We start from the raw sequence: 23,807 nt of genomic DNA on the forward strand, positions 1-23,807 counted from the left end.
TCTTCAATTTGACTCCTTTGATCCATAAGTCTGTTTCTATGCCAGTGTCATACAGCTTTTTATTGCCGTTGCTCTATAACATGGCTTGAAATCAGGGATGGTGATAGCCCCAGAAGTTCCTTTATTGTAGGTTTGTTTTAGCTATTCTGGTTGGTTTGTTTTTGTTTTTGTTTTGTTTTGTTTTCATATGAAGTTGAAAATTGATTTTTCAAGTTCTGTAAAGAATTGTGTTGGGATTTTGATGAGAATTGCATTGAATTTATAGATTGCCCTTGGTAAGGTGGCCATTTTTACTATGTTAATCCTACTGATCCATGAGCATGGGAAATTTTTCCATCCTCTGATATCGTCTTCAATTTCTTTCTTCAGAGACTTGAAGTTCTTGTACAGGTCTTGCACTTTCTTGGTTAGAGTTACACCAAGATATTTTATATTATTCATGTCTATTGTGAAGGGTGTTATTTCACCAATTTCTTTTTCAGACCATTTGTACTTGTATACAGAAGGGCTACTGATTTTTTCAGTTAATTTTTTATCCATCCATTTTGCTAATTCTTTGAGAAAATCAACAAGAGTGACAAACCCTTAGTTAAACCAAATAAAAGGCAGAGAGATAATATTTAAATTAACAAAATCAGAAACAGAAAGGGGGCTAGAACAACAGACACAGAGGAAGTACTTAACAAGAGGGAACAGGATAGGAGAGGGAGTGCTGAGAGAATTGAGGATGGGGACCAAGTTTGGGGAGGGGCAGAGTGGGCAGGACAGAGGGCTAACAGAGGACCACAACATAAGAAAGAGCCAATCCATGACACTATTAACAGCACTCTGCTGTGCTAGCCAACAGAAGCCTAACAAAGCTGTCCTCTGAGAGGCTCTACCCAGCAAGGGATTGAAATAGATGCTGAGACTAACAGCCAAACACTAGGCAGAGCACAAGAGCCTTGTGGAAGAGTTTATCATTTGTATAAAGTATAGCTACTGATTTTTTAGTCGTTTTTTTATCCAGCCACTTTGCTGAAGGTGTTTAATAACTTTAGGAGTTCTCTGGTAGAATTTTGGCATCATTTATGTATACTAGCATATCATCTGTGACTAGTTCCTTTCCAATTTGTATCCCTTTGATCTCCTTTAGTTGTTTTATTACACAAGCTAGAACTTCAAGTACTATGTGGAATACATATGGAGAGTGGACAGCCTTGTCTTGTCCCTGATTTCAGTGGAATTGATTTAAGTTTTTCTCCATTTAATTTCATATTGGCTAGAGGCTTGCTATTTTCCCTTATTGTGTTTAGTATGTGCCTTGTATCCCTAATCTCTCAAATACATTTATCATAAATGGTGTGTTGGATTTTTTTCAAAGACTTTTTCAGCTTCTATTGAGATGATCATGTGGGGTTTTTTCCTTTCTGTTTGTTTATATTTATGGTTGTGAGCCTAGCCTTTAATGGCTAAGCCATCTCTCCAACCCTCAGTTTGTTTATATGGTGGATTATATCGATGGATTTTGCATGTTTAATCATCCCTGCATCCCAGGGAAGAAGGATACTTGATCATGGTGGATGATGTTTTAGATGTGTTTGCGATTATTTTATTGAGTAGTTTTTCATCGATGTTGATTATTGGTCTAAAATTGTATTCTTGATTGACTCTTTGGTGATTTAAGTATCAAGGTGACTGTAGAATGAGTTTGGCAATGTTTCTTCCACTTCTATTTAGTGGAATACTTTGAATAGTACTGGTTTTTTTCTTTTTTCTTTTTGGCTAGGAGATTTTAAGTGACTGATTCTATTTCTTTAAGTTTTATGCGTCTATTTAAATTGTTTACCTCATCTTGATTTAATGTTGGTAAGTGGTATCTATCAAGAAAATTGTCCATATTGTTCAGATTTTTCAATTTTCTGGAAAAAGGGGTGTTTGAAGTAAGACTTAATGATTCTTTGGATTTCCTTATGTCTGTTGTTATATCTTCCTTTTTGTTTCTGATTTTGTTAATTTTAGCACTGTCTCCCTGCCCTTTGTTATCTTGGCTAAGGGTCTGTCTACCTTGTTGATTTTCTCTATTAGCAGGTTTTGGTTTTGTTGATTTTTTTTTATTGTTATCTTTGTTTCTGATTTTTTATTTCATCCCCGAGTTTGATTATTTCCAGTTATCTACTCCTCTTGGGAGTGTTTGCTACTTTTTATTCTAGAGCTTTCAGGTGTGCTATTAAATTGCTAGTATGCGATTTCTCCAATTTCTTTACGAAGGCACTGGTGCTCTGAACTTTCCTCTTATAATACTGCTTTTCATTGTGTCCCATAAGTTTTGGTATATTGTGCCTTCATGTTCACTGGACTCCAGAAAGTCTTTAATTTCTTTCTTTCTTTTCTCTCTGAGCCAGTGGTCATTGAGTACAATGTTGTTTGGTTTGCATGAGTTTGTAGAATTTGTGTTGTTTCTGTTGTTGTTGAAGTCCAGCTTTAATCCATGGTGGTCTGATAAAAACTGTTATTTCAGTTTTCTTGTCTCTGTTGGGGCTTGCTTTGTGACAGACTATATAGTCAATTTTGGAGAAGGGCCCATGAGGTGCTGGGAAGAAGGTATATTCTTTTGTGTTTGGATGGAATATTCTGTAGATATTTGATAGGTCTATTAGATTCACAGCATCCGATAATTTCAATATTTCTCTTTGTAGTTTTCTGTCATGATGGCCTGTTTCTGGTGAGAGAGAGAGAGAGAGAGAGAGAGAGAGAGAGAGAGAGAGAGAGAGAGAGAGAGAGAGGTGTTGAAATCTCCCAGTATTAATTTTGGGGGTTCAATATATGATTTTAGCTTCAGTAATGTTTTTATGGATGTGGGTGCCTTTGCATTTGGGACATAGATATTCAGAATTGAGATTTCATCTTGGTGGATTTTTTTTCTTTGATGAATATGAAGTGTTCTTCTCTGTTTTTAAATTAAGTATGATTGAAAGTCTATTTTATTAAATATACTACTCCAGCTTGCTTCTTGTGTCTGTTTGCTTGGAAGACCTTGTCCCATCCCTTTACTGTGAGGAATGTCTATCTTTGTTGCTGAGATATGTTTTTTTGTATGCAGCAGAATGATGGGTCCTGTTTTTATAATCATTCTGTTAGCCTTTGTCTTTTTATTCAGGAATTGAGTCCATTGATGTCGTGTCATTGATATTAATAACCAGTGATTGTAATCCTGTTATTTTGATGTTGGTGGCAGTGTGGGTGTGTTTCTCTTCTTTTATTTTCTTTTATCTCATGTGGAATTATTTGTCTCCTGTGTTTTCTTGGATATAGTTAAACTCCATAGGTTGGAATTTTCCTTCTAGTATTTTCTGTAGGGCTGGATTTGTGGATAGATATTGTTTAAATTTAGTTTTGTCTTGGAATATCTTGTTTTGTCCATCTATAGTCATTGAAAGTTTTTCTGTGTATGGTAGTCTAGTTTGGCATCTGTTGTTTCTTAGAGGCTGCAAGACAACTTTTTAGTCTCTCCTAGTTTTTAGGGTCTCTGTTGAGAAGCAGGTATAATTCTTATAGGTCTGCCTTTTGTAAGTTACTTGGCTTTTTCCCCTGCATGTTTTAATATTCTATCTTTGTTCTGTAGGTTTATTGTTTTGATTATTATGTGGCAGTAGGATTTTCTTTTCTGGTCTAATCTAATTAGTGGTCTGTATAGTTTTTTTTATGTTTTTAGGCATCTCTTTCTTTAGGTTGGGGAAATTTTCTTCTATGATTTTGTTGAAAATATTTTCACATCCTGGGAACTGGGATTCTTCACTTTATTCTATTCCAAATATTCTTAAGTTAGGTCTTTCATAGTATTCCAGATTTCCTGAATATTTATTGTCAGGAATTTTTAGATTTAGCATTTTCTTTGACTGTTGTATCTGTCTCTTCTATTGTTTCTTCTCTTGGATTCTGTTGGTGATGCTTGTCTGTTTGTTGTTCCTGTTCCCTTCCCTAGGTTTTCCATCTCCAGGATTCCATTACATTTTGTTTTCTTTATTTCTTCTACTTCCATGTTCAGTTTTACTCATTTCCATTACCTGTTTAATTGTGTTTTCCTGTATTTATTTAAGAGATTCATTCATTTTCTCTTTAAAGTCCTCTATCCTCTTTATAAAGTTGTATTTAAGGTCATCTTCTTGAGCTTCAGCTGTGCTCAGATATCCATGGATTGCTATAGAAGGATAGCTGGGCTCTAGTGGTGTCATATTTCCCTGCCTCTTGTTGATTATGTTCTTAAGCTGGCCTTTAGCTATCTGGGTGTTATTGGTGTTGGCTTAATGTTATTGATGTAGGACTCCTCAAAGAAGTAGGAAAAGCTTTTGGCTTGACAGGAGAGCTCAACCAACAGCCTGCTGTTCATCTCTAGTAGTTGTGCCTCAAGTGGACCTGAATGTTCCTGTGGTCCTGCAGGACTCTACTTTGTTGGCTGTGCCACAGGTAGTTCAGGCAAGTATGGAAATAGGCAGAAGAGTTTCTGCTTAATGTTTTTATGGATTCCCAAAGGCCTTCTCAGGCTGATGTGTGATGGGGGTCATAGACAGCATGCAGCTCACCTATTCTGGTTGTGCCCCAGGTAGATCAGGCAGGTACGAACTAGGCAGAGAGGTCTCTACATTGATAGTTGTTGGGATCCCCCACAGGATTCCTCAAGATGGTGGGTGATGGAGGTCAGGGCCAGCATGCAGCTCACCTGTGCTTGCTGTGCCCCCAGTGGATCAGGCAGTTAGGGAAAGCACAGAAGGATGCTCTGAACTGAATGTTGCTGGCCCACCCCCCACTGGCCTCTTCAGCATGTTGGTCAATGGGGGTCTGGAAAAAGTGAAGTTCACCTCTACTGGCTCTTCTGGCTGTGTCCCAGGTGGATCAGGCAGTTAGGGAATCTGTTTTATCCATTTTGCTTCGGTAGGTACTATGATTAATGATGTATGTTTTTAGTTTTAGAAAAATTGTTCTCAAAAGTTTTTACTTGGAAATAATATACAGACGGACCTTTTTAAAAAGAAAGATTTTCATATTTGAGATAGTTTAAATATAAAAATTGTAGTTTTGGCCATAAAATTAGTCCAATGTTCTGGTTAATAAAAGCTTCTTATTCTCTTCTGAGATTATAATATTATTATATTTCTCCATTTCCTTTTGTCCCTCAGAATCCTCTTTGTTTTCCTTCAAATTGATGGCCTCTTTTTCACTAATTGTTATTGTATGCATATATGTACACATATATATTCCTAAATATAGCCTGCTTAACCACTAAGCCATCATTTGTATAATTATACTTGTATGTATGCTTTTAGAGTTGAAAATTCCATGTTGGACAACCAATTAGTGTGCTCATATGTATGGCTTTGTGGGAATTAATATTGATATAGGTCCTGAAACTGCAAAGGACCAATGTGAAGGAAAAAAACAGCTTTTAAAGAAGAGATAAAGAAAGCAAGAGAACACGTGTGACATATAATTTGAAAGGAGAAAACTGGAAACAAAGGGAAATAAAGGGTGGCCAGGAAGATGGAGAAAAATAGAATGTCAATCCACAAAAGAGTATATATAAGTATGTCATAAACAAATCATTAATTTAATATATGTTAATTTTAAAAATTTATTTTCCTTATTTGTGTGTGTATGTGTGTGTGTGTGTGTGTGTGAGAGAGAGAGAGAGAGAGAGAGAGAGAGAGAGAGAGACAGACAGACAGACCGACAGACCGACAGACAGAGACACAGACAGAGAGACAGAGAAACAGAGAGAAAAAAATAGAAGGCAGAAGAGAGCTATATATTCTCTAAAGCTGAAGCTATACACAGTTGTAAGCCACCCCAACGTGGATGGTTGGAATCAAATTCCAGGTCCTCTAGAAAAGCAATACATGTTCTTAACTGCTAACCCATCCCTCCAGCACCATATGCTAATTTTTAAATTGAAGTAATTTATTCAGATAACATCTCAATTATTATGCCCTTACTTATAATTTCCCATTCCCCCTCCCTCACTCTTTATCCTATTACCCTCCCCTAGGTCTGTGACAACAAGGGACCTCCTCCAACACCATATGATCATAGCCTATTGGATCTCATCATGGTAGCCTGCTTACCCTTTCTCTGTGTGCCACCAGGCCTCCCCACCAAGGGGAAGTGGTCAAATAGGGGGCACCAGAGTTCATGTCAGAGTCAGTCCAAGATCTCCACACAACTATGGAGAATGTGCTATCCATTGGCTAGATCTGAAGAGGAGTTCTAGGTCTACTGCATGCATTGCCCTTGGTTGACATAGTAGTTTGAACAGACCCACCTGGGTCCAGATCCACCAGCCTTGATGGTCCTCTTACAGGTTTCTAGGATCTTCTGGATCCTTATATTTCCCCATTCTCCCATACCTCTCTCACCTGGAGTACCAATAGGAAGTCAAAGCATCTACCCTGACTTCCAGCTAAGTGAAGACTTTCAGGGAATATCCCTGTTGGAGTAGAGTCCAATATAAGTGAGTAGATACCATGTGTATCTTTCTGGGTCTGTGTTAAGTCACTCAGGATGATCTATTTTGCCATTCTCCCATGCTTCTCTCATCTAGAGTCCCAATAGGATGTCCTCCCCTCTGTCCCAGTCTCCTGGTAAGTGAAGACTTTCATGGGACATGCCGCTTACACTAATGTGCAGATATAAGTGAGTATATACCATTTGATTCTTTCTGCTTATGGGTTAACTCACTCATGATCATTTCTAGTTCAATCCATATGTCCACAAATTTCAGGAATTCTTTGTTTTTAATAGCTGGGTAGTATTCCATAGTGTATATGTACCACAGTTTCTTTATCCATTCTTCTACTGAGGGACACTTAGGCTGTATCCATGATCTGGATATTATGAATAAGGCTGCTATGAACATGGTTGAGCATATGTCCCTGTTGTGTGGTGGAGCATTTTCTGGGTATATTCCAAGGAGTGGAATAGCTGGGTCTTGAGGAAGCCCTATTCCCATTTTTCTGAGATAGTGCCAGATAGATTCCCAAAGTGGCTGTATTAGTTTGCATTCCCACCAGCAATGAAGGAGTGTTCCTCTCTCTCCGCATCCTTGCCAGCATGTGGTGTCTCTTGAATTTTTGATCTTAGCCATTCTGTTGGGTGTAAGATGGAATATCAGAGTTGTTTTGATTTGCATTTGCCTGCTTACTAAGGAGGTTGAGCATTTCTTTAAGTGTTTCTCAGCCATTTGATATTCCTCTGTTGAGAATTCTCTGTTTAGTCCCAAGTCCCATTTCCCAATTGGGTTATTTGGTTTGGTGGTGTTTAATTTCTTGAGTTCTTTATATATTTTGCTTATTAGACCTTTGTCAGATGTAGTTTTCCCAGTGTGTAGGCTGTCGATTTGTTCTCTTGACAGTGTCTTCTGCCTTACAGAAGCTTCTCAACCTCATGAGGTCCCATTTATTAATGGTTGACATTAAGGCCTAGGCTGTTGGTGTTCTGTTCAGGAAATTGTCTCCTGTGCCAAAGTGTTCCAGGCTCTTCTCCACTTTTTCTTCTAACTGACTTAGTGTCTCTGTTTTTATGTTGAGGTCTTTGATCCACTTGGATTTGAGTTTTGAGTATGGTGACAAATATGGGTCCAATTGCATATTTTTACACATAGACATCCAGTTAGACCAGCACTATTTTTGAAGACACTATCCTTTTTCCATTGAATAGATTTGGCTTCTTTGTCAAAAATCAAGTGACCATATGTGTGTGGATTCATATCTGGGTCTTCGATTCGATCTCACTGATCAACCAGCCTGTTGCTGTGCCAGTACCATGCTGTTTTAATTACTGTTGCTTTATAGTACAGCTTGAGATTGGGTATGGAGATTCCTCCAGAGGATCTTTTATTGCACAAGATTGTTTTAGCTATTCTGGGTTTTTTGTTTTTCCATATGAAGTTCAGAATTGAACTTTCAATGTCTTTAAAAAATTATATGGGTATTTTGGTAGGGATTGCATTGAATCTGTAGATTGCTTTTGGCAAGATGGCTATTTTTACTATGTTAATTCTCCCAATCCATGAGCAAGGAAGATCATTCCATCTTTTCATGTCATCTTCAATATCTTTCTTCAGAGTTTTGAAATTTTTTTCGAAAAAGTCTTTCATTTGCTTGATTAGATTAACTCCTAAATATTTTATATTGCTTGTGGCTAACGTGAACGGTGTGGTTTTCCTAATTTCTTCCTATGCATGCTTGTCATTTGTGTATAGGAAGGCTATTGACATTTTTTAGTTAATTTTGTGTCCAGCCAATTTGCTGAAGGTGTTTATCAGCTGTAGGAGTACCCTGGTGGAATTTTGAGGGTCACTTATATACACTATCATATCATCTGCAAATAGGGATAATTTGACTTCCTCCTTTCCCATTTGGATACCCTTGATCTCATTTTGATGTCTTATTGCTCTGTCTAGAACTTTGAGTACTATATTGAAGAGATATGGAGAGTGTGGGCAGCCTTGCCTTGTTCCTGATTTTAGAGGAATTTCCTTGAGTATCTCACCATTTAATTTGATTTTGGCTATTGGCTTGCTGTATAGCCTTTATTATGTTGAGGTATGTTCCTTGTATCCCTGATCTCTCCAAAACTTTAAACAAGAATGGGCATTGGATTTTATCAAATGCTTTCTCTGCATCTAAGGAGATGATCATGTGCTTTTATACCAAATGTTATGTTTTTATTGCATGGTTTGGGGAAAAAAAAGCTAACCCATTACTGGAATAAACCAGTTTTCTTATTTATCATTGATTTAAATTTGGTATCATTTAGCTTTGTACAAAAGATCTCTTTTTCCATTAATGAAGCAAACCAATTAACAGTTACCACTTCACTCCACCATATATTCAAAGGAAAACAAATAAAATTAATTTAGAGAAATAATCATTTGACCTGATTGAAAAGCCATGCTTCACAAGATACTATGTAAACACTTTCTGCATCTGTTTTTTTAATTAGATGCAACTGTTTGTGAAGATTTATATTTTCTGCTTTCCACCTGGCACATGGTATGACTATGATATCTAATTGGGTGTTAAATGTTGAAAATGATGTTATGCAAATTTTATATTCATCATCTTTTTTTCTTTTCTTTAAGAAATAGAAATTCACTATCCATTCACAGAACACACATTCATCTTCTCATTTCCACTGGCAATTAATCACTATAGATAATGCAAATTGGTAAAGTAAATGGCTGTATGAAATAGAAAATCGAATAGGTAGTTATAGATATATTCCTACAGGGAAAGCATTTACACTATTTTCTCCATTTCCCACATGCTGTAGTTAACTCGTTGTCGCTGACATTTCCTCCTGATCATCTGAAATGATGACCTAGGAATTTATGCATCTCATTTGCTATAGAATGTTCTATAAAAGACTGATTGGCCTACAGCACCAAGTGTAAACACACTCCCTGAGAACAGAGACTAGCAGAGAAGGGGAGAGGGAAGAGGACCTTGACTTCTATTTTGTAGAGAAAAATCTCATCTAAGTTTCTCTCTCTGATAAAAATAAGTGCAAAAAGTTCTAACAAAATTATTGCAATACAGATTCAAGGGCACACTAAGAAGAGAATAGAGTACATTAAGAGGAGAATACAGCATGACCTAGTTGCTTTCACGCTAGAGTTTCAAGGTTAGTTCAGCATATAGAAATAAATTAATGGAATACAACACATAAAATAGTATTATGGACAGAAATCATATAATGGGATTGATTCAATTGACGCAGAAAAGATCTTATATCTTGGGCAGAGGTGTGTGAGTGTGTGTGTGTGTGTGTGTGTGTGTGTGTGTGTGTGTGTGTGTGTGTGCGAGAGAGAGAGAGAGAGAGAGAGAGAGAGAGATTAATTGGAGTTACCCTACACAAAGAATTATGCTCATTCCAGAATCCATATTTGTCCAATAATAAGCCCATTTCCAGATATAGGTTACATCTCCCAGAGTTATTGGTCAGAGATGTCCTAAAGATCCCCCAAACAACATAATCTAATCTCTGTTCTCGGGGTTGCCCACCAGAACATTGTGGACCAATCTTATTGCTGAAGATATCACACACAATGGTCACAGTGTACAGAGAAATCGAGTCAACTCAGACCATGAAGCTCTTTTCCTGTTAACTAGATTTCATAATACTGTAAAATGTGATGTATCCTGCTGTGGGGCAAAGCTCTCAACAGTCTTACCCACCTATGAACCCTTTGAATTATAATAATGATCAGCATGACTACATATGTCCATGGGTAAAATAGTAGCACAGTTGGTACATGGATAATCAACCACTTTATGATTGGATGTAAGACCCAAAACCAATTGAATATGGACTAGGGAGGTGAAAGGCTGCTATAATTAAAATTTTAACACACTAAATAAAGAAACTAAACAATATACCAGAATATTGAGGCATCTTCCATGTTCATGAGTCACGAAAAATAATATTGTTACCAAAAGTAATTGCCATCAAAATCCCAGCACCCTTCTTCACAGAAGTAAAAACATATCATAAAATTTTTATATAAACAAAAATGACCCTGAATTCCCTAAGCAATTCTGAACAGGAAAAACAATTCTAGACATATTATAATACTTGACCTCAAATAATACTACAGAGTTCTAGTGACAAAGACAGGTGCTAGCACAGACACTTAGACCCACTGATTAGAATAGAGGACCCATAAATTAGCTCATAAAGCTATATCCACCTAATTTTTAATAAAGGGACTGAAATATGCATTAGTAAAAGATGATTTCTCCAACAAATGGTTCTGGGGAAAGTGGATATACACATACAGAAGAATGAAATAAGATACATGTATTTTACTCACCATAAAAATATATCCAAATGGATCAAAGACTTTCATATAAAGACTGAAATGCTGAACTTTCAAGATATAGGCACAACAAACTTGACAGAATAAAGTACATGAGGCCTCAACCCTACACAGAGAACTATAGGCAACTGAGAAAATCTGGGAATGTGAAAGGTAGACTTCTCCTGGGAAGGTCATACCAATTAGTTGTACAATGCCAAATGGTCAGCCCTAAAACATACATATAAATAACATTATACTGACCAAACAGGTTATATTTCAGAATATATGTGTATATGCATATATTTAGGAGTGCAATAACAATTAGTTTTTTAAAGAGGCAGTAAATTAAATGGAGAGCAGAGAGGGGTCTATGGGGAGTTGGAGGGAGGGAAGGAAGAGGATAAATATTATAATCAAATTATAACATCAAAAATGTTTTAAATTAATATGTGAGAACTTTCTTTTTTATTTTATTAATTTATTCATATACATCTCAATGGTTATCCTATCCTTTGTATCCTCCCATTTCCCCCTCCCTCCCATTTTCCCCTTACTCCCATCCCCTATGACTGTGACTGAGGGGGACTTCCTCCCCCTGTATATGCTCATAGGGTATCAAGTCTCTTCTAACTTTCTTTCTGAAAAAGATCTCAATAGCACAAGGAGTATCTCTAAAGATTGACAAATGGCATTGCAGAAAATTAAGCAGCTTCTAAACAGCAAAGGAAGCTGTCATCAGAGTAAAAAGACAACTTATAGGATGAAGAAATAGTTGTCAACTATACTTCAGATGGGGTTAATATCTAGAATATATAAATAACTACAAAAAACACCAAGAAATTCAACAACTAATCAGCTAATCAGCAGATTGACTAATAAACTAAAAAGACAGTTCTTGAAAAAAGCACAAATGGCTAATATATAGATGAATAATGTTCCTTATCTTTAGCCATCAAAGATATGCAAATTAAAACATCTCATCTCCTCACAGTCAGAATGGCTATCTTCAAGAAAACAAGAGGCAACAAATGTTTCAGTGGATGCAGGAAATGGGGAAAGCCTTATTCACTATTGATGTAAATGTAAATTAGTGCAGCCTCTGTAGATATCAGCATTCCAGTTCATCAAAAATTAAAATAAAATGAGAACTACCAGATGATCTGAGATAGCACTTCTGGATATATACTCAAAGGAATCTCAGCCAGCACACAGCAAAGATACCTCATATCCATGTTTATCGCAATACTAGCCACAATAGTCAAGATATGGATTCAGCTTTCCTGTCCATCAGTAGATGAATGGATAAGGAATATTTGGAACATATCATAACAGGGTTTTATTCAGCCATAAAGAAGAATGAAATCGTGTTACTTGCAAGAAATTAATAGAACAGGTGATGAACATGCAAACCAAAATAAAGAGGCTCAGAATGTCTTCTCTCATATGATTTTTTAAAACAAAGTCTCAATAGTATAATTTACCAATGAAGACTTGGAAAACAGATGCTGAGGTGGAAGCCTGCTAACTCAGAGAGGCAGAGGGAGCACCCAACTGAATTTTCTCAGATGACATTCTAGCAGGAAAAGGCATGCTCCTTTTTCACATCATCTCAAAAACCACTCAAACTCAATGTCCCTCCCTTGTACTTCCTGTGTGCCTCTCTAACCACCCTCCTAACTTCCTCTTACTCTCTATGTTTTTTCCTTATGTTGTCACTGTCTACTGGTTTCTTGCACCATCTCTTGACCAATGGTTGATTTAATTTAATCCTGTTTAAAATACTGAAGCAGAAAGCTCTTAGATTAAAGATGTCTGCTATGACTGAGCCACACCACAACTAGAAAAAGATTTTTCCTGGTAACCTGCTATCCTTCCTCTGAGACTTGATACCCTATGAGCATATACAGGGGGAGGAATCCCCCTCAGGCACAGTCATAGGGGAGGGGAATAATGGGAAAATGGGAGGGAGGGAAGAATGGGAGGATACAAGGGATGGGATAACCATTGAGATGTAACAAGAATAAATTAATAAAAAAAATTTTTTTAAAGAAAGAAAGAAAAAGATTTTTCCAATAAACAACACAATCTGAGGATTCACAGTGTGATCAAATATCCTGAAACATGTATATGTGGACTCTCGATGCTGTTTAGACATGAAAGTAGAAAGAGTTCTTAGGAAGAAGAGTCTAGATTAGAAGAAGGAGTGAGGAAGCATAAAAAGATAACAAGGGGAAACATATACTTGTATGATGTCACAAAGAAACCCATTATTTTTTATACTTAATATCTGCTAATAAAGCAAGTTAAACAATAACTAAATCTAGAATAAAAGAAATAAAATTGTTAAAATGTAAATAGGCAGCCTAGATGTGGTGGCACACTCTTTTAATCATAGCACTTCAGGTGGCAGAGGCAGGCAGATTTTTGTGAGTTCGAGGACAGCCTGGTGTACAAAGTAAATCCAGGACAACCAAGGCTACACAGAGAAACCCTGTATCACAATACAATACAAACAAAACAAAACAAAACAAAACAACAACAAGAACAAAATGTAAACAGGTAAGTAGATTATACCAATGTTGATTTCCTGGAAGTGATATTACACTTTCGTTATAGGGCATAATCATAGATAAGCTGAAGACACTAGATAAAGGATATTAATAGCCTTTATTATTTTTTTTTTATTTTGGAGAAAGGGTTTCCCTGTGTAGCTTTGGCTGCCCTGAACTCATTTTGTAAACCAGGTTGGCCTTGAACTCAGAGATCTGCTAGTCTCTAACTCCCTGAGTTCTAGGATTACAGGTATGCACCACCACTCCCAGCCTCTATATTATTCCTTCGTACAACTGTTTAGTCTTCATAAAATAAAATGTAAACACAAAACAATGTACAACTTCTCCTAATGGCATAGAGTATGGTAAATTCCATAATCAGCCTAGTTGTCATTTATGATTCAAAAAAGGTTGTAGACTGGGCTGGTCAGATGACTCAGTGGGTAAATTTCTTGCCCTGTAAGCCTAGAAACCTGAGTTTGTCTCCACAAAGTTATCCTCTACCACTACATGCACACTATGGCACCTGCACCCCCTACTTTGTAGACAGAAATATAATTTTACATAAATATACATGATAAAAGTTTAGAAAGAAGAGATGAAAGGGCTGAGAGGTAACTGGTAAAAATTCCATTCAAAAACTTTCATTATAATTGAAACTTTTACTTTCCCGAAAGGATTACCCAAGAAAATTTACACCAAGATGCCTGATGACTTTAGTCATATCTAAGTAACTTTAGGCTCAGTTTTCCCATTTCCCTTTGACCATATATCTGTTTCTCATTCTGAATCAAAAAGAACATCTTCTACTCAAATATTTCTCATACCTAGAGCCTACTATGTTGCTTTATTGTAAAAAGAAGCCTCCTTATTACTCTTGTTCCTGCATTATCATTCATTCTGGAAACATACTGAGTGTTTCTCATTGAATATTTTTTAACACCAAGATAAATATACCATCCTCATTAAATGTCTAAGGAATCTATTCTTCTTTCTTGAGACTATTTAGCATTGTACAGCCATTTGCATATATTCTTTAATTGCATGTCTCACCAGCAGCAATTTTCTTTGACAGGAGTGACCACCACAGGGACAAAAGTCCAAGAAAGTATCTACCACATGTAATCTCATTAGTTCTTCAATAAACATACAGGTTACATGCCTAAATATAAAACCAGAACTCCATCTTACTCTGCTTCTCTTCTTCAGAATGGTCATGTACTTTTGTGTCAGGGGCATTTACATTGGTACATCAAATTCCAAAGAGCATCAGCTTATAATGAGAGGTGCTTTATTTCAGCTCAGAGTGTTAGAGGTTGTAGTCTATGTGTGCTGGTCCAGTTGTTTTCAGGTTTGTTGCAGCATAACATGAAAGAAATATGTATCAAAGACAAGCCACTTAGCTCAGGTCCAGGACATGAAGGAGCAAGGCCTGACCCCAATAACCTGAAGAATTCACACCTAGATCTTCCTATAAGCTTTCTATTACTCCCCAACCCTCAGTTCCACCTAGCTCAGATATAGTCTGTAACACCTTCTGCAAACATTTAAGCTACTACTTCCATGAAAATAATGCTGTTGGGAAAGGTGTTTATGAAGGTCAAGCAAATTCTCAACAATCATCTGAAATCTCCTGGGAATGACTTTCTTGAAGTCTCAGATCCCAACATTCCCCCCAGATAACTGAGCAGGTATTTTTCTGTCCTGCTGTCTCAACTCAGCATACGTTATATGACATTGGCATTTGCAATCATGGTTTAAGCACACCTGATTCAATTAGACATCGTGCCATGTTAGTAGACAGAAGGAAAAGGTTGTAATTGTTTTGATAGCAATAACTGACAAAAGTTGTGAAAATTCTGGGTGACTACAACCCTCTTGGTAATGCATGAATAGCTTATCTCTTGTAAATTTTGAGTAGATGTGCTCTGCGAAACTTAGAATTTTTGCTCACAACAGCTCCTTTTCCACTGTGCCTAGGTCCTTTAATGATATTATCCACTGTCACTGTCTCCCTTCCCCATCACTTGTCCATGTGAACAAGAGAGACCTTTGTTCAGTCAGAAAGCCATGGGAATCTCTGCCACCACCAGCAAGCTCACATACTGGGTTTCCAGGTGTAAATGGAACTCTGCTATCACCTTTTGCCTTCACCTGTTTCTTTTTTTTTTTCAAGAATTTTAAAGATTATTTTACATATACATTTACATTATTACACACACACACACACACACACACACACACACACACTGAACTACACACAACAAGAAAAGCCACAAAACAATCAGGAATTATATAAATGTTACATTCACAGTGTTTTGTCTATTTGTATCTGACAGACTTGAAGAAAACATCTTTCCTATCTTGGTGAGTCTAAAATTCTGAACGTAAATCAATATCTATCATATCTCATTTCTATCTACTTAAAGCATCTATCTAGACCTAAAAATGCCTTAACCTCTATACAACTAAGCTTAATTATAAGACTAAACTATCTGGTCTTCAACCCCATCAGAGACTTGAGAAGGAATAAAATTAATTACCTGAGTAAACAAGAAGTTCCAGTTAGCAGCTTCCAAAGTGAAAAAAAAAAATGACAGAAACAGTTTGCTGCCTGAACAGACACCCAAAACTCTCTATAACATTGGATCATCATCTTCAGCCTTCTTGTCCAATATATCTGATAGACATATTTGTGAAACAGGACCTACTGGGGACTTGTTTACCCTGTCTTGGCAGAATTTGGCCATCAACTCTGCCTGCATCCAAGCTTGCCCACTTCTGGGCAGAATTCTGTCTGTGGCAGAAATGAGAATATTTTTCCCAGTGGCTGATTCGCCACATTTGAAGTCATCTCCATAAGGAGGTTCTTTGATGCTCATCCTCTTCTTTGAGGTAGGCTGGGTGTTGCCAGGAGTTAACCTGTCTCATTGACAATGAATCTTTAAAATAATAAAAACAACTTTAAATGCCATATTTTAGGTCTCTGATGTTTTTGAGCAACTTATCTACTTTATCTTATTTTTCTATAGAATAATAAATATTTGTTAAATCTAAGATATATATTCTTGTAATAAAAATAGACCAGTAATTGAGATGACCATGATTGATCAACTAACAATTAACTTGTATAACTTACTTATCATAAACAGCTTGCAATAACACTTTCTGAGTATTGGAAGTAAATTTTGTGTTATAACTGAGTTGTATAGGTAAAATACTTCATATTAGAGAATATGTATATATAGTGTGTGTGTGTGTGAAGAATAATCTTAAATTTGAATTCTATAGCAATGTATCAAAATTAAATGTATTTTGTATCAATATAAAAAATTCTATACCAAAGAATTAAAAATAACCTTGTGAGTAAAAATTAAGGCCTTAAGTTGAGGAGTAGATTCAATAATCTGCTTTTTCTCTTATCATGTCTATATATTTCTATATTCCTCCTTCTTTCTTTTTAACCCCTATCTCCAAAATTAGGAAAGAAAGATAAAGGAAAAGAAAGACATCTTTGTGTCTAACTTTGTTTTTTCTCTGAATAGCACCAATAGTAACTTATAACCAACTCCCAATGAAAATAACCAAGAAAGTAATAAAAAAAAAAACCTACCCAACTCCCCTTAAGGGCAATGAGGTATCATTCTCTTATGGTGTCTTCCAGCTGATATGGGACTAATAATACCTTTGTAGGGGCCCAAATAAAATTGGGGAAAATAGCTAAACAAGCTAGGAGTAGCGTTTGTGGTCCACTTTCTAAATGTTGAGAAATTCCAGGTTTAATAGGAGTCCTGTGTAGGACAGCCTGAAATGCTGGACCAATTGGGATCAGAAGCTTTCTTCTAAGGTGTCTTGGGAGCCGTCCTGTTCTGATGAGGAACAGCAACTAAAGCACTTGGTGCTAGAACATGAAGGATTCAGGATGTCAATATCCAGCATGGTCGGAGGAATGAATCCTGTAAGGTCTGATCCAGCTTTAATGTCCAGTTCTTTTGTTCTGAAAACATATAATTTCTCACAACATTGTACAGTCTTAAAAATATAAATGTATGAGGTATGCGGGATGCACAGAACAATAAAGTTAGTTCTCTGCTTTTTGCATGAGCAGAAGAAAGACATCTGTAAATCTTCATTCATGCCATATGAAAAATGGCATCTAATAATAAGTCACAAGGATTTGGTAACCAACAAAAAGCATTGTCTATGCATAGACATTCATGTCTCCGCCAGTCTCAGAGTTATTCCCATGTAGGGATTAGCAAAATAAGTTACCTGCTTGTTCTGCAGTTTGAATTCTTTACATACCAATTTCAGCTCCCTCCCTCATTGCCTCCTGATCCCTTCCCCCTCCCCTTCATCACCTAACCCTCCCTCCCCTAGTCCTCAGAAAGTATAGCCCTCCTTCCCTAACATCTGACCTCAGCCTATCAAGGTTCATCTGTATTACCTGTATCCTCTTCCTCTGTGGCCTGGAATGGCCGCCCAATCAAAGGGAAGTGATCAATATGTGGTCACCAGAGTCCATGTCAGAAGTGGCCCCTACTCCCCATATTATGGGACCCACAAGGAGACTGTGCTGCCTATCTACTACATCTGAGCAGAGTGTCTAGGTCCTCGCCATGTATGGTCCTTGGTTGGTGCATCAGTCTCTGCAGCAACTCCCTCCTCCGCCTGGATATTTTAAATATACATATTATTTATTATAATTTATTAATATTACATTACAATTGTTATCCCCTCTTTCTTATCCTACCATTCCTACCCTCTCTCTCATGTTGGGGGAAGGGGGGACTGCTGCTGAACCTCTGACATGGACTCAGGTGCGCATAATTTGGTCACTGCCCCTTAGCAAGACTGCTAATGGGCATACAGAGGAAGAGGATATAGGATATCCTGATGATACCTAATAAGCTGTTGACAGAGGTCTAGGGGAGATGAATACACCTGTCCCCTTTGAGCTTGGCATATCACAACTCTGCTAGCAAAAGGATTAATCTCTTAATCCAGTGAGGTGAATTTCCACCTGCCTGTGTCCCTCCTATTCCCTGCTTTATTCTAGTCCCAACAGTTCCCTATCCCCACTCCCACACACAATCTAGAGATAACAAAGGTTGGTTGTTGCTCTCTTAGCTCCCTTCCCATTGGAGCAGAATTTCACAAAAAGATTGCTTGCAGTACCTGTTAGTTGAAGTCATTGAAGAAACAATGCCTAACAGAAGAGAGAAAGGACTAAATTGCTCTTGAAAATCTGATTTTGTGTGTGAACTAGGAAGACCTAATAGGCTTAGAGAAGAAGGAGACTAATTAATTACAAAGTACTAAATTTCCATTAAGGATACAAATAAAGCATAAGGGCAGTACTTAAAATAACCCACAAGATAATTCATGGGGCCACAATGATTAAACCCAGAGGTCAGACATCAAGAACAAAAATTATTTCCTAACTTGAGTAAATGGGATTCTTCCCTCCTGCTTTTAGTTTTCACGTGGAAAAAAACCACACTGAGTCAGAATGCTTGGATGAAGAATGTGACCTCCTTATTCCATTGTTCACAGTAATAAATACTAAGTCCAAGCTGACTAAAGCGGGAGTTGTAGAAAGCTACAGCTGTCGGTTGATCATGTGCTGGATGAGGTTGCACCTCAGAGATTCTGCAGTAAAAGAAGAAGAAGAAGAAGAAGAAGAAGAAGAAGAAGAAGAAGAAGAAGAAGAAGAAGAAGAAGAAGAAGAAGAAGAAGAAGAAGAAGAAGAAAAGAAACAGCTAGATTTCCCACTGGTCAAGAGAGGAGACAAAAGCCTAAGACCAGCATATTTGACCAATATGCCCAGAGTTCTGCCACAGTTCTCAGCCCTACAGCTTGTCACACCAACTGCCTGGAAAACAAGCCCTTCTTTGGAATATGTATTTGCATTGTCTGACTTTCAACCAAGGAGCTCTTGGAAAATCCATGAAAATGTTGCCAGAGATCTACAGACTCCTTAATATTGTTATGGAGTTCCTGAATCCTGGGAGTTGAAGAAAGACCATACATTCAATGTTATTATAATTAAAAGATTTATTGATTACTGCCAGCAAGACTACAATCTCTGAGCCAAAGATGAGACTGACATGAAAAGGGGCATGAGGGAAGGATTTGGGGGGGGGTTATTTTTTATTTTTTTATTATTTTCCCTTTTAAATATACATTTATATTATTACACACACACACACACACACACACACACACACACACATATATTAAACTACCTATGAGGGAAGGAGTTTTTAAAGTGAAAACTACAAAAAGAGCTTGAGTGTCTATCTGCACAAGCAAACCAAGAGAGTTGTTTTGCTCTGCCGAGACTGGTTAGTCAAGGCAAACTGACTATGTCTGTATAAACAGGTTACAGAAGCCAAAAAGCAGTTAGTCATAACATAAACAAGTAGATGGTCCCAGCTATACATTTCTGGGGGGAGGGCACTAAGTTGGGGTTCCTGGGAGCTTACATTCCATGGACTGGACTCACAGACAAATGGTTAGTGGGTATCAAGATAGATGCCTAGCATAAAATGGAGTTTTGTAGCTATCACAAATACTTTAAGCAAATCTTCCAGGGAATGGCATTTTTCTGAGAAAACCGTCTGAATTTTTCAGATGATTCTCAAAGGAGACATTGGCCTTCAAAAAATGTCAAGACCATTAGAGTAGCCTTGAAGACACTCTGTAATCTTCCTGCCATCATAACTTCAGGAAACGATGAGTCATGAACCTGAATTTTAAAACCTGGGCAAAGTCTAATTTTATAGTTCTAGTTGCAGAGGGAATTTATTCAATATCTAAAGCTAAAACCATGGTGTCCACTGCTGTAGACTCTGTTATTTAAAGTGAACGGGCAGCTAAATAACTGACTTTGGTCCCAAGGGCCTTAACATCTGCCCTGCTATGACTTTCCATCTTCTAGAACTCACAGATCCAGTGCTACTGAATAAAATGAAACAGTTGAATAAAAGAAAATAGAATGGGACCCCTGGGCCCAAATCTCCCTATCATAATGTTCTACTTGTAGATTTCTAGGACCCTCTGGATCCTTCTACTTTGCCATTCTCCCATGCTTCTCTCATCTAGCGTCCCAGTATGATGTCCTCCCTTCTTTTCCAGCTTCCTGGTAAGTGAAGGCTTTCGTGGGACATGCCCCTTGGGCTAGTATGCAGATATAAGTGAGTATATACCATTTGAGTCTTTCTGATTCTGGGTTAACTCACTCATTATGATCATTTCTAGCTCAATCCACTTATCCACAAATTTTGGGAATTCTTGTTTTTAATAGCTGAGTAGTATTCCATAGTGTATATGTACCACAGTTTCTTTATCCATTCTTCTACTGAGGGACACTTAGGCTGTTTCCATGTTCTGGCTATTATGAATAAGGCTGCTATGAACATGGTTGAGCAAATTTTCTTGTTGTGTGCTGGAGCATCTTCTGGGTATATTCCAAGGAGTGGAATAGCTGGGTCTTGAGGAAGTTCTATTCCCATTTTTCTGAGATAGCACCAGCCAAGGACAATACAGGCGGTAAACTTTAAACCCTTACCCAGATCTAGCCAATGGTCAGAACATTCTCCACAGTTGAGTGGAGAGTGGGATATGACTTTCTCATGTACTATGGTGCCTCACATTTGACCATGTCCCCTGGAGGGGGAGACCTGGTGGCACTCAGAGGAAGGACAGCAGGTTACCAAGAAGAGACTTGATACCCTATGAGCATATACAGGGGGAGGTAATCCCCCTCAGGAACAGTCATAGGGAAGGGGAATAATGGGAAAATGGGAGGGATAGAAGAATAGGAGGATACAAGGGATGGGATAACCATTGAGATGTAACAAGAATAAATTAATAAAAAAATTTTAAAAAAGAAAAGAAAATAGAAGATGTATTCATAGGAGTGTGAGAGAGGGAACAGAAGTAAAAGAAAGAAAGAAGGCATAAAGAAAGAGGGTACACAATAAAAGAAGGGAAAAGAAGTATGGAGAAGAGAAAACATGGGTTGTAAGGAATAGAAATTGACATTAAGAATGAAAAGCAGGTATTGGAAGAAGGATGAGAGCCAGAAAGGGGAGAAAATCTGAGAGACTTGGGGGAGAAAAAATGAAAAGAGATATGAGAAATCGAATGAAAATATGGAAATATTTTTAAATTATATATTACTAAATGTAATGAGTTATATAACATCATCCAAAGTTAAGTTTGTGCTACATATGATATATGATATGATATGGTGTATTGTGATATCACTTACCCATAATGTGACAAATGGGCTTATACAACCTGCTAGAGAAACTGTGAAATGTGGCCATGACCTACCTACCAAAGAGAAAAAAGATGACTGGGAATATTGGGACGAGCGCTACTGTCTGAGAGAAAACTTATCAATGCATAAGAAGCCTTGGAAAAATCAGACCAAACCATTGTACATCTTAAGCTGTTATCCAAGGCTCCCAGCTTCCTATGTCACACAGGCTGCTGGGGACAGTTCCTGTATTGGATTACTACTTTGGGCAGGAGGATGAATTACACTCGGGGCACAGAACAGTCCTGTAAACATGGACTCATCTGCCCATATGCTGTCTCTGATAACATATGGCTCCATAGGCCAAAAAAAGTTAACATAGGAAGGAAGAATGTATCCGTTGTTCTGGGCCTGACCTACAGCCATAGGCACCACATGTTAACAGTGTATATGGCACCTCCACAAACAAAATGTCCTATACAGTGTGCAGCCTGAACATGCTGCCCGACAGTGACCATTCAAAGGAACTCTGTTAGTAAGCACCAACACTGGACACCTTCATGTATTTTCTCTGATTCTTAAGGGATTGGGATAGCAATTAGGCTAGGAAACCAATCAAGAAAGAATAGCTAGGAAGCATAGCAAATGCTAAGGACCTAGCTCTTTCCACTACATGGCAAGATCTTTCTCTCTACTGCCCTTCTAGGGAGCACCCACCCAGGATCCCAGTGGCTCATACTTGATGCTTCCTTGTGCTTTAGCTCCTTTCAAAGAATAAAAATAAGAACTTACTAGAGCTCTTTTTTTTTAATTTATTCTTGTTACATCTCAATGTTTATCCCATCCCTTGTATCCTCCCATTCCTCCCCCCCCCCATTTTCCCATTATTCCCCTCCCCTATGACTGTTCCTGAGGGGGATTACGTCCCCCTATATATTCTCATAGGGTATCAAGTCTCTTCTTGGCTACTTGCTGTCCTTCCTCTGAGTGCCACCAGGTCTCCCCCTCCAGGGGACATGGTCAAATGTGAGGCACCAGAGTACATGAGAAAGTCGTATCACACTCTCCACTCAACTGTGGAGAATATTCTGACCATTGGCTAGATCTGGGAAGGGGTTTAAAGTTTACCTCCTGTATTGTCCTTGGCTGGTGCCTTAGTTTGAGTGGGACCCCTGGGCCCAAATCTGCCTATCATATTGTTCTACTTGTAGATTTCTAGGACCCTCTGTATCCTTTTATTTTGCTGTTCTCCCATGCGTCTCTCATTTAGCTCAAGGAACATTACTCAAATTCAAGCTGCACAATCTAAAATGTAAGATGGGTTTTTTCAAGGAGGAAAAATGTATATTTTATTAGAGAAATGAACAAATTATTTATCTTCAGAAATTTCTTACCTCGCTGATTTTATCCTTTAGAGCAAAAAAGCAGATGGAACATGAATCTGAAAACTCCCACATCAGCCTGCCCTTTTGGATTGCCTGACTCTGATGAAAGTTTTTGAGGTAGGCAACACAGTTTCTTCCCACCTTCTGCTTTCCCCCATGAGAACTGAAGCCAACCTTCCTTGACCAGCAACTCCAACTTCCTCTGTATCTGGCTAGTTTACAGACTGTCAATTGTTTCAAAACTTTGTGGTTCAAGGGCTCCATCTTGAGGCATGTTCTGTTCCTCCATGGTTAGGAAGACAGCGGAGACAAAATGAATTTTGCTGCCTAACACAATTGACTTGTATTTTCTGTGTTTTCTTGTTTACAGTAAAATTTCTGACTACAGAACAGCAATTTGGGCTTGAATGCACATGATGAGTTTCTTTGCACTTGATGGCCCCTTCCTAAAAAATATTTAAGAGTCAGTTAACAATAGCTTAGCGTAATAGTATCTAATACGTAACTTAAGATTTATAACAAGATATTTCTCCCAGTTGTTGGGAACAGTTTTCAGATGCCACACTATTTGGATAGCTGGGTTCTAAATGAAGATACAGACATCTGTAACCACCCAAAATTCTCTGTGTGACCTTTCATAGGATCCTAATACAAATGGGTCAAATAGAAATATAAGCTAGAACTCAGTTCTTTAACAACTGTGTGAGCATGTTTTGTAGTAGCACACCCATAGATCAACTAAAAACCCCACTGTGCCCTGAAGGTGC

Source organism: Acomys russatus, chromosome X, assembly GCF_903995435.1.
Source record: "Acomys russatus chromosome X, mAcoRus1.1, whole genome shotgun sequence".
Classification (NCBI taxonomy): Eukaryota; Metazoa; Chordata; class Mammalia; order Rodentia; family Muridae; genus Acomys; species Acomys russatus.